Source organism: Corvus hawaiiensis, chromosome 9 (genome assembly GCF_020740725.1).
Source record: "Corvus hawaiiensis isolate bCorHaw1 chromosome 9, bCorHaw1.pri.cur, whole genome shotgun sequence".
Taxonomy (NCBI): domain Eukaryota; kingdom Metazoa; phylum Chordata; class Aves; order Passeriformes; family Corvidae; genus Corvus; species Corvus hawaiiensis.
In genome coordinates, this window is record NC_063221.1 from 24527582 (window position 1) to 24533741 (window position 6160).

Consider the following 6160-nt stretch of genomic DNA (forward strand, 5'->3'; position numbering starts at 1 on the left):
AGCTTTTGGAAGTCAGCTGAATGCAAAGCAGGGCTGGACTTGACAGTGTTTGGTTAATGATTGGTCCAAATGATCTTAGAGGCCTTTTCCAACATAAATGATTCTGTGATTCTGGATCTGGCTCCTTAATACTCATCATGGCAGTTTTACAGCAATGCCTCCACCTTGTGCAGAGGCAGGTTCATGTCCAGTCCCACCCTGTGACTCAAGCAGGTAAAGCAACATCAAGTATTTCACAGAACACCTCGTAACATGTATAATCTGTTTGGTCCTCTTAACCACCTTTCCGTTTTTGTTAATCAAGCTTGAGACATCATAAAACAAGAAGTGGCACTTTTGGAAGAGGAGAAACCTTTTCAAGATACACTGGGAGATGGACTGTTATCCCAAATCCATAAAGGACAAGAAGATCAGTGGGAAATTTCCTTTCACCTTGTAAATTTTTGATGCAACTGTCTGCCTTTAGCTCCTGCTTGTTTTGCCACCGCCAGCACAGCACAAAGTGCTCTTCACCCCATCCCTCGGTGTCACCACGAGACTCATCCAAGCAGAAACCCGAATACTGAGTTTCTTTCCCCATGGTGCTGGCCTGGGCCATGGCCATCTAGAGCCATTCTAAGGCTGTTGAGCTGGGTGGTGGCAATCGGCAGCAGCAAACAGCTGGCCAGTACTGGGTGTCATTCAGGGGGACACCTGGGAGCCTGCAAGGAGGACAGGAGACTCTAAACACATGCTTAAACACGGCACTTTTTGCCCAATAATCAGTAACATCGAGAGGGTGACATTAAACAAAATAATAAATCGTGTGCTGGCCCTCAAATTGGATCCCTTTTTTTTTAAATTTGATTTTGCTAGGATTTATTCCATTTGACAAACCATGCTGTTTAGAATACAATAGTGGCATAATCACAGCCTGGGGCCCTCATTCTTCAAGATAATGGGATACTTATTCATCTAAGGCAGGTACAAGTCTGTCCTTGGCTTTCATTTTACAAGATTACTTGTATTTCTGTCTCATTTGCAATAGGTGATATCTGTCAGAAAGCAATTTTCACACAATTTGGGATTCTTAATATTTTGTCTTTAAGCTCCTTTGTTGTTGATTTTTCCTCCCCCCACTGCTTGACACTTGCATTTTGCAAGCAACTTATGGACAAGCTACTTTCTTCCCCCCCATCCCCCCCTTAAACAAACAAATAAATAAATAAATAAAGAGCATCCCTGGCCCTGCTTACACAGCTCGATAATTTATTTGTTAAGCATGACAGCACAGGGATTTTTCAATGTACAGTGTTTCAGTGTTCAATGCTGAACACCAGTTATTGGTGTGTGTTCCACTTCACCCTCAAGAAAAAGAGAGCAGTGCTCACTTTTGTTTGGCCTGACAGTCTGAAAGTTCAGAGGTAGGAGCCCCTTGTGACCCCAGAAATGTGCCAAAAAGCAATGTTTTAAAGGCCAATTGGAAGGCCTAGGCTGAGGTCCTGATTCAGGCTTTGAGGGCTTAACCTCAGCATTTTTTTTCAAGTAAAGATGAATGAAAAGCAAGTTCTTAGGTTTTGGGTTTGTATTTTTTTTGGTTTTTTTCAGAGATTTTTGCAGGTATTGTTGGGAAATTAAAACAAAAAAAAATTTTCCGCTAGCAACGTTCTACTTAGTGCTAAAGAGAAGCATTTGGGATTTTTTTAAGTTAAAAATGAAGTGAAATGGGGAAAAATATGTAATAATGGACCTAAAAGGCATTTAGATAAAATTCTAGCTATTTGGGATGTCAGCCCTTCCTGATTCCCTGTGTGAAAGGCTCTAGCTCTTCTCCTTTCCTTGCTTTCCTGTTTTCCCTTGCTTACCCTGCAGCCCTCCCTGCTGGTTTTGGATACCCCAGGTCAATTTGCCCTTAAATTTTATGTGGAAAATGCAGTTGTTCTCTCTGAAAGCTGCAGGAACGTGGGCAGAGGTGAAGCCCCCTCCCACCCCTGACTGCTGTGCTGAGACCTGATGGAGAGACGACACATTCCTGCAGGTAACAGCCCTGCAAACGTCCTGGGAGGTGCAGGGACTTAAAAACGCAAGTGGAAGCAAAGCAAACAAACAAAATTGGGAAATGGGGCTGAAATCAAAAGCACATCTCTCATCTCTCTTTGGTTAAGCTGTTTAGAGGAGCTCTGTGTGCAGAGGAATTACTTTGAGGTCACTCAGACACCTTTCTTTTCTCTGTGGGCGTCTCTGAAGGCAAAACTAATTCACTTCTGCTCCACCAGGTCTCCCCTCTATTGTTCCCCACTAATGTAATTTTTTTTTTGTCTTCAGAAACATTCCTGCCTGTGTAATCATCTCCAGCACAGAGAGCGAGGAGAGGAAATTAAGATGTTATTGAGGGTTTGAGAGATATCTCATGTTTCAGAGCGGATCAGAGGCCTTTTTTTTTTCTCCTTTACGGTGCCTGTTACGGGGAGGTGAGGCAAATACGGTTTCTGGGGTGGGAGGGCTGGGGCGAAGCAGGGCTGGTGTTCAGGAAGATGTGGTGCTTCTCTCTTCTCTTGACACAGCAATAAATATGTCCTTAATTCCACATGTGGATCCCTCTACAGCAGATAATCTCTTGGGGGAAGAGTTTCACCTCTGGTGGTCTCCATGGGGCAATCCTAAGGTTTTACTAAATAGCTCCCATTTCTCCTTGGGGAAGAGAGGACTGGACTACATGAGGTATCAGACAAGATTTTTTTTTTTGGTGACATGAAGCAAAACTGAAGCTGACAAATAACTTCTGAGTATTTTTTTTGCCTTCAACAAGGCCAAGCTGAAGGGAGCTGAGCTGCTTCCACCAGGCAAGTGATTTATCTTGTTATAGGAAAGTTCATTTTTTAACTGAAGAATGAGACTGTACACATGAAAATCCATCAGCACAGGTTTTTCCAGGGTAGCACAGTGTATTTCAGTTTTCCTCACATTTCCCAGGGCAGTTGTGGAGACCTGAATGGAGATTTTGAGGCGGCTTTGGAACTGCTTTGTGTTTCTCTGCTTCTTTTCATGGTGTCATTGGAGAGATGCTCTCCTGTCCATGGCCACCAAACCACTAAGATGGACACTTGGCCTAACTCACAGAGCCTTTGTGATGCTCATGACCTATTCATTGACTCCGTAAGAAAGAAATAATCAGGAAATTAGCATAAGTATTGCGTGTCAGACCAAACTGCTTGCAGCTGCCTTAGGAATAAGGGGTGGTGTAAAGTTCACTGTACAAAAATAGATGAAAATATATTAAAAGTCAGCCTGGGAATAGCCTCAACTGAGCTTCCTGATGATGGGGTGTTCTGCTGAAATAACCTCACACTCCCATGCATCAGTCTGCCCTTGTGTTTCCTTGTGGACACGGTGCAGTCCAACGCTGATATTTCACCTTGCTAATGCAGAGAGAAGGTGCTGGAAAGAAAGCTGAGCTGAAGGAAGCCTGTACTTTGCTTTTTGCATCTGTGTGTGAGTGAACTAACTTTGCTTTAGGCCACTGCATTCCCTGCTCAGCACTTTTGGGGAAGGTGATTTGGAAAACCATGCGGAATGGATGCTGCTGGAAGCTCAAGGTCTGTAAGCGTGGTCTCTGCTCTGGTGGCTTCCAGGAAAAGCACAGTTGAGACATGGACTTGGCCCATCCCAGCACTGCCCTGCTCCCAGTGGGAAAACAACTTGGAGTGCAAGTTGGTGAAAGAGGAGCAGGGTTAGGGCTGCAAGGGGGCAATAGGGTCGCCCTGCTCCAATTCCTGCAACGTGGATGTGAGTCTGGGTCTAACTGGACTTGGCTGAGCCACCTGGATGAGTCCTGGGTTAATCAGGGCTTGGAGATAACTCTTTCCCTGACATCTGCTGATTTTTATGGAAGTCAGAGAGTTAAACACCTTCCAGGCTCTGTGTCTAATCTGGCGAGCCTGGTGCAGGAGGGTTGCAATCCTACCATTTCTGGAGTGGGATGCTCTCCTGCCACGATGGGAATGGAAATATTCTCCTCCATCAGCTGCAAAAGGAAAGAACAGGCTGCAGTCTGACAGTGCAGAGGCTGGGATTCATCATCCCCCATCATCCCCCATCATCCCCCATCCTCACCTGGGGGTACTGGTCTGACCATACCTGGTGGTGGCAGAGCCTGGAGGGTCGGAGCTGAAGAACACCTCAGGGTCGAGCTAAAAGCCAGCTTTCATCCAAAAAGGGGCAGCAAATAGTGGAGGCACCAGGTAAAATGTAAGCAAAACCCCCAAGTGATATACAGACAAAAGCTGCAGGTATTGAAGTCACTTAGGCATTATTAATAGATGGGTTTCTCTGTCGTGTGCCTTGCAGCAGGTTAAAATAAAACACCAGCATGGTCCCTGCTGGACTTGCAGCTCTGGAAAACAGAGGCTGCCCCAGTGTATAATAGGATCTTCACTGCTGTTCTGGGGCTTGAATAACATTATGGCGACTTTGCATAGATTTTTGCCTTTAATGCAAATAGGGAAATGATTTTCTAATCAGGTAAGATAAGGCTGAAACATGATAGATAGGGCTTGGTTTGTTAATGAAGTACAAAGAAGTAGCCTGTACCTTTGTAAACTATTCTTAAAAATAATGCAATGTTAAAAAGAAATTGGTTTCTTTGGCTACCAGTCGTGAGAGAGCCTTGATGCAAATCTTTGTAATGAGTGCATTTCAATGAGCATTTGAAAAATATATATGTATTTATTTGCATTGATATGTTTATATGGCTTTACATATCAACTTAGTCAGGAAAAATTGAATAAAATGTCTCAGGTCTGGGAAATGAGAAGAGATTATGAAAAGCAGATTTAATATAGCACCGTTTTTTGATGTTTGTGGCACATTTCATCATATTGCCAGAGACACCCAATTACACAGCTTGCAGAGTAATCAGCAAATGGGGAATCCGAGGGAGAATATTAACTGTGGTCTTTTTTTTCCCCTTCCTCCTCCTCCTTCTTTAGCAAATATTATGTTATGCCTTATGGAAATGGATCAAAATGCCACATGTGCAGTTAATACTGAGCTCTGGAGCTCTTTCAAATCTTATTTTTCCCCTCACATTGTATTTTTCTGGAACAAACCTCCTGATAACTTTAGGCCAGGGTCTTCAAGAACAAAACACCACATTAAACTTCCTGCAAGTTTGGGTTCCAGCTTTAGCTGGTGGTTGACTTTACCTCATCAACCTTGTGTGAGGGAAGAATTATTAATTGAAGATGACCACATGCAAGGATGTGATCATAGTTCATCCATTTATTTCCCTCTTTGTGAAGGCAGGAATTTACTGAGCTATTTGGTGTCCTTGATGGTCACAGACACTCCTTACCCACAGGGTTTTTAATATCCAAAGCAGACCTGTAACTTCAGTGAAAAAGGAGATCTAATGATTAATATTTCCCTTATTGTGGATAAAAAAAATAGCAATGGCTGCAGTGTAGGACAGCTGTGGCTGGCTGATATTTTGGGTGCATGTGATCAAACAGTCTTCAAAGGCACTGATGGAATTGGGTCAAAACTATTAGCACTAATATTTATGCAGGCAGAGATGCTCCCAGTCTCTGCCCACATTCCCACTGTTCTGGTTCTCTGCCTGGTTTAAGAAAAAGTCACTTTTCTTGAGAATGTCTGAAAAGTTATTAATCATTGTTACAAATGCACTTGCATTTCCTGCCAGATTACTTTCCCCTTTTTATTTCTGTGTGTTTTTCTCTACAATGTTTCTACTTTTGGGAGCAGAAATTAGGGAATTGTATTAACGGGGGATGACATTCTGAAATTGAATAATTTGATTTTTTTTTTTTAAAAGGAACTTTGTTACCAGATGACTTCAGGAAAATATTGATAAATTCAGAAAAATATTTTTTTTTCCCATCAGCTTCATCAGGCATCAAACTGGGCCTGTAGGCAAAGTGAAAAGCCCATGAAATCAGTACCAACCTCTGGCCCAAGGAGTAGTTTCACCTTTTAGGTTCAAACTAACCCTGAAGGAAAAGGAGGGAGAGCAGCAAGCTTGTAGAAGCTTCTCTGCCATCTCCTGGAGCACAGCCCCCCGTGGCTAGGTGTAGAAAAAGGGACAGGTCTTCCACCAAAGGCACAGAAACATCCTCAAAATCACATGGAAACCCCAGTCGTTTGAGAGTGGTCAAACTTCTCC